Source organism: Epargyreus clarus, unplaced genomic scaffold (assembly GCF_041222505.1).
Source record: "Epargyreus clarus isolate Ecla_fem2 unplaced genomic scaffold, WU_Ecla_fem_2.2 ptg000007l, whole genome shotgun sequence".
Classification (NCBI taxonomy): domain Eukaryota; kingdom Metazoa; phylum Arthropoda; class Insecta; order Lepidoptera; family Hesperiidae; genus Epargyreus; species Epargyreus clarus.
The window spans coordinates 15,774,246-15,784,913 of NW_027332215.1; positions in this window are offsets into that span (position 1 = coordinate 15,774,246).

Sequence of the window (10,668 nt, forward strand, 5' to 3'; positions counted from 1 at the left end):
GCGTTGTTTGTTTATGGGTTCTAATATGTAGAAGATGAAACTAACTGTAATTGTACAATTACAGTTAGTTTCATGAGGAATCAAAGTAATGTGTTTTCACCGGCCACCGGCCATTTGCGCTTTAACCATGACATGAATCTTATATTGAGTTTTGGCGATTTGCTGCCATTGGTCGTTACCAATAGCAGCAAATCGCCAAAACTCAATATAAGATCCATGCCATGGTCTGGTATCAAAAACGGTATGGTATGGTATCAAAAACCTCCAATATATTTGTGTGTGTGTATGTGTTCAACGAGAGAAAGCTTAGCTTAGCTTCCGACAAGCAGCTAAATCGTCTATCGCTGATGGTAAAATAAATGGTTCCCATGTTATAGAAATATACAAAAAAAATTAGAGTGGTAATTAATGTTTGGAGACCAGTAGTTACAGTCTTTATACATACACTATACAACGTTTGGCAAAGGGAGATCTCCCGCCGGGCTAGGTGATCATGCCCGGGGAGCGGCCGTACTCCGACAGTCTCAGTTCGGAGCTTGTATATATGCAAGATTCTTAGAAAACTTCGATAGCGTGATTCAGAATACTCGTGGCGCCATCTCTTGTCGAGTAGCGGGAGGTCGCCACAAACGAAATAATGCAAAATATATACCGATACAGAATTAATGTTGGAACACAATAAAAACAAACTCGAAAAGACTGTTCTATTTCATCTTTTGTAATAACATCCAACTGGCCCTCCGGACCCCAAATACATTAACAACTGACATATCAAAGGACAAAATTAAAAGGGCTAAAAGATGTACGTCTAATTTTTACAAAGAAAATAGTTATTATATTGTAGTTATAGCTACTGAATAACGATAGTTTATATTTGTACTTGTATTATGACACCCACATATATTTAGTTATCTGTGTCTTTGTTGTGTGTACTTTTATCTTTTGTATTTTATTTTTTCTTTCTGTTTAATTTGTAGCTGTAGTACTTAACTTGAACAAATAATATAAGTCACTAAGTAAAATTCAACCTTGTAAAGCGTAGAGTTTACGGTGGTAGAACCCTTTGTGGTTCGACTCCGGCGGCACCACCGCCACACCTATTTCTACCTAATAACAGCAGTGTTAAGCGCTGCTGTGTTCCGGTTTGAAGGGTGTGGTAAGGGAGACAGACTTTTACGAGGCGTTCCAGCTTAGTCCTCAGGGGTAGCGGCGCATCTGTGGCCGACCTCAGGTAGGAATATCTAATCCTATCTGGGGTTGATTACAGATGTCCATGGGCGGCAGTAGCCACTTACCATCAGGTGGACTGCATGCTCGTCTGCTACTCTTATATTATTAAAAAAAAAAAGATGAAAGATTTACATTTCTATACGTTAAATAGTAAAATTTACATACATACATACTTACATTCATACATAGCGGTAGAATACAGAACCTCCTTTTTGAAGTCGGTTAAATAGTAACGAATCTAGTTGTCAGACCTCTTTAGTAGTCCCTACAAGGCTATTTCATTATTTACAGTCGAGGAAAACTGCAAATCTCCCTCAAGCACTCGGTAATGAATCACTCTGAATATAACGGTTAGTTACTTCTCAGAGAGTTAACTAGTGGAATTAATTCATATGAAATATACCACTTTTACCCTACTCACTTTCATGTGAAATCCGTGAAATAAATCTCTTTGTATGACAAGTTGTGATTTCATACTACTGAAATTAGATTACTTCTGGAGGTACTGGGTTCGAATGCCGGATTGTTTCACTGTTTAACAATTACACTATTTATGGAAAAGCGTGAGTTATCGTTTGTGTTCTATATATATCAGATCATCATCATCATCATCATCAAACTAATACTGTCCCACTTCTGGAGACGGGTCTTCTCTCAGAATGAGAAGGATAGGCCTTAGTCCACTGCTCAACACATACCTTTGAAATCATTTTTTAAGAGTTGTTAGGTATGCAGGTCTCCTCTTCTTATACGCACACAATTTTGTAAAATCAAATGTGCGTGTCTGAGATTTGAACCTCGGACCCCTCGATCAAGATAAAGTAAGGTAAGGTAAGGTAAGGTAAGGGAGAAGGAAGGAGAGGAAGAGAGGTTTTATATACTAGGCTATCACTGCTATGTAATACCTGTATAATATACTTTAATTTTATTATGTCTACCAATCCGTATTTGACCAGAATGGGTTAGGGGCTAAGATTTTATCTTAAAATCTCGTAGCCTAGTAATAAGTCAGGTGACATATGCTTTTTTGAAACGCAATAACTAGTGTAACCACACTACTTCTAATATATCCAAATTTTGCGCATAATTTTCAAAAGAAATCCATTATATACTTATCAGTTTTGTCAAAGACATGTAGATTGCGAAGCCACTTATCAAGTACTTAAGCGGGTACGCATGTCTTTACCACAAAAACGTGCACCTATTAGTTACTTCCCGGCGTTTAGCTAATGAATCTTTGGATCGAACTGTCCGTCAGTCGTGTGTTATTTACGACCTTTCCGGACGAGGGTAAGGGTTTTCTGCGTAATTTATAGTTTGTTTTGATTACTTCAACCTTGTATACACATCGCGAAGGTAATAAGGTGTGTGCCGTACATATGTGAATTCAGAGTATTAGTATTAATATGAGTTTTTACGTTTTTACAAAAATGACTGTTTTTGTATTTGTTTACGTATTTGCCCATACATTTCCAATCAGCGCCCTTAGCGGGCTGTATCAGAATTAATTGGAAATGTTCAGATATAACGCCGTTTAATAGTGATCCATTGAGTGTATAAGCTTTTTTTGATGGTAAAGTATTAAAGCTTTTAAAACACTGTTAGGTATGACTGTTTTTATGTGTTTAGTAAAGAAAACACCTAAAAAGAGTCGTTCAAACTTAGTCCTTCTTAAGCCTTACCGCACGCGTGCCATATGCATCTTGTACGCAAACGCTTCACCCACAGATATCATGTAGATACTGTAGTGATAATTCACAAGAGAGACACGCCTGCAGGTGTATAGTCCACGCCAAACTGCTAGTCCGCTCTGAAGTTTTTGCGTGCAGGTGTAGTCATACAATTTGCTATGGCGACACGACTCATATCTATGTATATTCAGAGCGGACTAGCAGTTTTACGCGGACTATAAAATCGCATGTCAGGAAAAAGGGCTTTAATTCACATGTATGGGGGAGACGCGCGCGGACATCTATCCGTGTAGGTCAAAGTAAAAGTAAAAGTCATTAAGTCCTTTAAAAATAATGCAAAAAACCTCGTGAACACTCGTGGATAATTCTCAGTTTTACAAGTATGTGAAGTCTACCCGTATTTATCTAGCGGGGTAAATTATTAATAAAATTTCTATAAATAGACTTGAACACAGCATCAGAACAGTAACACAAAAATGATACACTCCATCAGAATAATATAGAGTTGAAGAAAAAATTTCCATTTGAATTAAAGAAACTTGTAAAAATCCACGGTAGTAAGGTAATAATGTAAATCTCTCTGACTTGGTGAATGCATTTCTCTTGATTTAATGTTCAAAGTAGGTCATCTCTGCGTCTCGAGTGAGACGGGTCGTTTGATATCGCTTGCAATTCAGTATAGCCGAGGCTGTAATTGAAAAGCAGCTATTAGTCGACTTCAATCGTGAGGGAAAAGCGGCAAGTACTCGCCAGTATTCAGAGCCTTGCAGGTAAATGAGGAAGGCAGATAAAGGAATACGATTTTTTATTAAGTACGCTTTTCTAAATACGTGCAATTTATGCTTGGTTTTGATATTTCATGACTTTTTCTAAAGTATTGTTTTTATAAGTTATTTTACGATATTGTGGCGTTGTATCGTCCGATCTTTTGATAATTATAAACGCTTAAACGCTTTCTACACTCACAGCCCCACACTAGGATTCCCTGTGTCGTGGGTGCCATGGCCACACACATAGACAAATACACAAACACCCACACCCAGAAACAGAAACCTAAATTCATCATTTAGATATCTGTCTGGCCGGGGATCGAACCCGGGACCCTTTGCGCGTCAGACCGGTATGGTGACCGCTCCGCCACGCGGGTCGTATTGTTTTTGAAGTATTTATGTAAAAATAATACTTGTAATGCTTTTATTTTTAAAATTACAATAAGAAATACCTATAAGGGCCACTGCCGTCAATTTGACGCTATAGTAAATCAAGTCACTTTCTCGGCCACGTGATAGGTAAATACACATGTAATTATAATTTTGAACAAAGTTATACTTATTTTTGCTTATATTTGAGAATTTCTTGTACGAATAGTTATATTATTAAGCATTTTGGGATCTGTAAGTCAACTTGTTTTAGTAGGTAAAAGTATATTCTTCACAATGAGCATACGCCGTATATACTATATAATGGAGTGGAAATAGCACAAGAATTAGGTAATATCTAGTGAGAAGAGCGATGTTACTAATATATCAGTGCTATAAAGAAGAACTGAACCTGTCGATTCACTATCTGAATAGCAATCATCATCTTTCCTCAACTCCGAAGAAGATTTACCACTAACAACAATTGGTTACTATTGTGATGGTGGAAAACATATTAGAACTCGAGCTGGATGTAGATGCCGTATAACTAGTAGCTTCCAGTCTGAATTTGGCTCACCATCGACCACCTACAAGGTATCAAACGAGGGCTATATTCATATAGCCATAGAGCCATAGCCATAGTAGTGAAAATCAAAGCAACCGCGGGCGACAAAATCAACAAAACGTGTATTTTACAATATACTTGATATATCTTGTAAATAATCCAAGCTTTTTATCTTAAATTACATATCGTAAGAAAACAAGAAAAGTAATGTCTTGTCAAATTTTCGTTCTCCAGCTTATGAAACAACTTGATGCAGAATATTAGAATAGCAGAAGTAATTTGACAATATTCCGAAGCTTAGACAATATTGTCTTGCTGAGGAAGTTGAAGCTACTAAGTAACACACAAAATAATAAAACACGAAAGTATTTAATAAATGTTAATTGCATTAAAAATCATTCTTGTGATATTTGTCACATGACCAAAAAACAACCGTTTTGGGCAAATTCATACCTAAATATGCAAATAAAAACTAACTTATAACGCCATACATTTACTTATAATATGAAGTAGCAGTTTTTGCGACTTTAATTATTATTTTTAACATTTATCACAATTATATTACTTGCCGTAAATTTGACGGCAGGGGGCTTTTTAGGTAGTGCAAGATGTCCGGACCTTCTAGTGTTAAACTCTACGAAGTAATTATATATGGCAAACTTAAAGAAAATGTCCATATTTAAAAACATACATTTCGTTTTCATACATTCTCATACTAACCATTTTAAGTCTGGTCAAGATCCGCCAATTTATAGCCAATCCGCTTGCGAAATCTTGTTTAACGTACTGATTTTGATATAAAATAGGTACATTTCATTAATTAAACGGATAGATAAACGTCTCTAATTTGGATGTTTTAACATACATTTTCTATTGGTAAATATATTTTGAGAACATGTTACAGAGTTAAATTTATACAGAACCCTTTCTAAGCGAGTTTTCATTATAATAAATGCGAATAGCAGACGAGCATGCAGTCCATCTCATGGTAAGTGGGTACAGCCGCCTATGGCCACCTGTAATCAACCTCAGATAATATAAATTTCCTACATGAGGTCCGCCACCTATGCTACCGATGAGGAATAAGCTGAAATGTGACGTATAAGTATGTTTTCCACCCTTCAAACCGGAAGACAGTAGCGCTTAACACTGCTGTTATTAGGCAGAAATAGGTGTGGCGGAGGTGGTGCCGGGGTCGAACCACACAGGTACTCCCCACATTAAAGACTTGCCTAGTTTTTGTACGTAAACAATCTTAATCTTATAATTTAAACTATTTAACTCCCCCGGATTTACCTCTATTATATATACGCAAATACGCAATACAAAATGATGTTACTATCCTCCTCCTCCTTGCATCGTTCTCCTCAATGCTGAGGGTCGTGGTCTCTATTAGTCACCTTTCTCTTTATGATCTCGCGCCATCTGCCTCTATTTTCGGCTATGTGTAGAGCATTGTATACCGTGGTGTCGAGATTTGTGCGGATTTGGTCAGACCAACGCATCGGACTGCGCCCCCGGGATGTTACTATAAATATTGTTTTTAACCTACGTCAATTTATTATGACATTGAAATTGCTTGGTAACTAACTTTAAAAAGCAAAGAATTATAATGTTCGCCAAAGTCTGATTTTCACTGGATAAAATATCACTAAACATTCTGGGTCGTCCACTTGTACCGCGAACTCGACCTCCAATTAGTGTTTGGCTTTGAAATCGTAGTTACAAACGGTTAAAGCTGTACGCCACACGCCGACACGACTAACTTAATTCAACCAAAATAAACACAAGTATACCAAATATGTACGGTCTGTACCTTTTTGAAGGTGATAGAACTCTTCGTGTTTCGACTCCAGCGGCACCACCGCCACGTCTATTTCTGCCTAGTAACAGCAATGTTAAGCGCTGCTGTGTTCTGGTTTGAACTGTGTCGTAATTGAGGCATACTTTTCCAAGGCGTTCCAGCCAGGTCGTTCGTGAGGACTAACTCAAGGGTAGCGGCGCATCTGTGGCCGACCTCACATAGGAATATCTAATCCTATCCATGCTATCCTAATATTTGACAATATCTACGTACCTAATTATTATTTTCCGCCGTAATTACTATTACGACCCTTGGCGTAGTGAACATCATACAGGACTGACTAGATGGCCAGATGGGCTTGAAGTCGATCCTGGCCAATCATTTTGTATTGAATTAGCAAACGGTCATACAGTCCAGGTGGAGTCAGGACTCAGGTGGAATAGGAGATAGAAACCGGTCACTGCCATTCATGGATTCAAACTCAGCGGATCACGATCGCAAGTCAGCATAGAACTGCTAGTCAGCTCTGAACATAGAAATGAATCGCGTAGCCATAGCAAATTGTATGAGTACTCAGTTCGCAACAACTTCAGATCGGACTAGCAGTTATACATAGACCGGTAATAAGCAGAAATAAAGCGGTAAGTCTCACTTTCTTACATTTTCATGTTTCTACACATGCTACGGTTCCGCGTCCACCGCGGGAGCGGAAGAAAAACGCCTCGTAAGATCTCACTCTAATGGTAAAGGAAAACACCATGAGAATCCTTACATGCCTGAGGGTTCTTTAAATAATTGGACGAGTGCGTGTCGAACTCGCACTTGGAGGGTCCCGTATCACCAAATGTTTATTTTCTTTTTATTTTTAGTGTCTGTTATCATGGCAATACTAGATGTGAATGCGTTGTGACTGTTTACCTATTATTGTTCAATAGATAAAACGTAAATTGCCAGTTTCTTACTTCATCATCATCATCATCATAAACCCATCACTGTCCCACTGCTGGGCACGAGTCTCCTCTCAGAATGAGAAGGATTAGGCCATAGTCCTTAGGCCAGTTTCTTACTTGGCGACCTCCATTTATTTTCAAGTTTTTTTTATCGTTAGTTGTTATAGCTTCCACCATTATACCTACATATTTTATGAAATTTCAAGTCTCTATCTAATACGGTTCCAGATTTAGATCCCTGTGATAAACGGACAGACGGAGGCTTAGTAATAGGGTTCCGTTTTTACCCTTTGCGTATAAAACCCTAAAGCGAAGTAAATAGTCTTCCAAATCGCACTTAGCCAGTTACTAAGTCCCTCTCACTCCGAAAGGAGATCCGTGCCCACCAATGAGACTGTAATAGGTTGACGAAGAACGAATATGAAACTGAATATAAGAGCAGTTTCTCATAGTCATGGCGACAAAAGATAAATGACTCTCCGTAAGCCGCGTTCACTGTAGCTGACTTAACTAAGCGCGCTGGGAGTGTAATCCTTCAATAATAATGAAATTTGGCCTCATATACCCGATTCTATCTATCCAATATTACTAATATAACATTTACTAATTTCTGTATACATTACGTCCGTAAATTATACATTTTGAGATGATTCCGCTTTAATTCTAAACGTATGGTATTTGTTCTTACTAATGCGGCTTATTAATAATCAATATTCAATGATTTGCCTACCAAATATCTAAATTTGGACTATTTCTGCCAGCATTTGATACATTAATTATTACAGACGTTAGTCTACGATGTCCACAAAATATGTTGGCATCAAAGCCAAAATACATTTGCCGTGTAGAGAGGATCCGATATAGACGTATTCAGTTTAGTTATGATTAGTTAAATTTAGATAATTTACTACAGGTAAACCTAACAAAATAAAATAGTCTGTGTCAAGCAAATTACTTCGATAAGGACATCGAAATTTACTTGTTAATTCTAATTCTTCTTCTTTGAATTTCTTACTTGACTATCCTTTTTTCTAAAATAAATAAACTTTAGATTAAGACAACAAAGATACAATAATTACAAGATACAATAATAATTCCTAGCAGGAAGTCCGTTGCAATAAGTTTATTGAAGATTTTTCACACCCTTTTTTGGATCTAAGTCAGTCCCAATACTGCAACGTGTTATATCGCATTTCCTTGGCATTTATATTTTGTCTGTACAAAACCTGAACAGTGAAACCTGTGTAACATCGCACCTGTGTGCGATGTTACACAGGTTTCACTGTTGTAGCAGCTTTCAAGAATTGGAGTTGTAAGAGGAGTATTACATGTACGTGGTCGAAAACGGTATTCAAACGCCTTAGTAAAACACGACCCGTGTTACCAAGCCTCGTTTAGAATAACGGTCTTTACCCTCTAGTGTGGGGTTAAGTTAGAATTCCCTATGTCTTGGGTGTCATGAACACATGCAATAACCAGACCAAGAAAATATATTAAAATTCATCATGTATCTGTCTGGTTACAATGTTAAAACATAAACAATAACAAAATCTTTAGTAACATGTTTCTTAAACCAACTATGTCTCACATCGGATGGATCCGTTATCCGTTATCCGAAATGTAAACGCTAAACGAAACTAGCCGGATAGGTGAACAAAAATAAAACTCGTTCAGGTCGAGACTGGATGGATATTAATCAGGGAGCTCGATCCCCATTCGTTTTGCAGTTTCACGCCACCCCGCCATTGATTGCCGTGTCTGTTTGAACGTCCTCGATTTATTTAGCACGCTGCGTGCCAAAGAACTTTTTCAGGTTCCGGGCATTGTTACCTACTTTGATTATGTAAATACTAAATATATATATGGAATGTTTTACAATTGAACATATCACTAAAGATCCAATGGTGACTGATGTGCCTTAAATATATACTGAACATTTAACTTTTATATTAAAAGTTGTAACTAAACAATTACATAAACTAAGACTGACAGATTATCTTTCTATATTTATAAATATAATTCCTCAGTCTGAACTCACGGAATAATTTATTTCAGTCTAAAGAAGCAATCTAAATATTAATTAGAATCAAGCTCAACAATTACAAAACAATAATTATTGAAATTAAACGACTATTGCAGGCCAAAAGCGTGGAATTGTTTCAATTATAATTACAAATGCCTGGCTAAAGGCTCCGAGCTAAGCTGCCTAATAATTAACAAAGCTTAAATTATTAATTCGAAAAGGCTTTAGCACCATGGACCACATACACACGCTGCGGCAGGTAGTACAGAAGTCCGAGGAGTACAACCTGCCGTTGTGCGTGGCTTATGTGGACTATGAGAAAGCCTTCGATTCTATCGAGACGTGGGCGGTATTGGAGTCACTCCAGAGGTGCCAGATCGACTATCGATACATCGAAGTGTTGAAGTGTATGTATAAGGCAGCCTCAATGACGATCCGATTACACGACAGAAGTACGAACCCCATCCAAGTGCAGCGAGGTGTGAGACAGGGTGACGTATTGTCTCCAAAACTGTTTACCGCTGCACTGGAGGACGTGTTCAAACTGATGGAGTGGAAAGGATTCGGCATCAACATCGATGGCGAATACATCACTCACCTTCGATTCGCAGACGATATCGTCATCATGGCGGAGTCGCTGGAGGACCTCAATACCATGCTCAATGACCTCTGTGACGCCTCTCAACGGGTAGGTCTTAAGATGAACATGGACAAGACGAAGATCATGTCTAACGTCCATGTCACACCCATGCCGGTCGTTGTAGATGGCGTCACACTCGAAGTTGTTGACGAATACGTTTACCTGGGACAGATAATCCAGATGGGTAAGTCCAACTTCGAGAAAGAGGTCACTCGTAGAATCCGACTCGGTTGGGCAGCGTTCGGGAAATTGCGTGACATCTTCTCATCCAAGATACCTCAGAGCCTGAAGTCGAAGATGTTCGAGCAGTGTGTGTTGCCAGTGATGACGTACGGTGCCGAGACGTGGTCTTTCACTGTGAGCCTTATACGAAGACTCAAAGTCGCTCAGCGAGCTATGGAGAGAGCTATGCTCGGTATTTCCCTACGCGACAGAATTCGCAACGAGGAAATCCGTAGGCGAACGAAAGTTACCGACATAGCTCTCAAAATAAGCAAGCTGAAGTGGCAATGGGCTGGCCACATAGTTCGCAGGACCGATAACCGGTGGGGTCGGAAGGTCCTCGAATGGAGACCACGTCTCGGCAAAAGGAGTACAGGACGCCCCCCGACCAGGTGGACTGACGA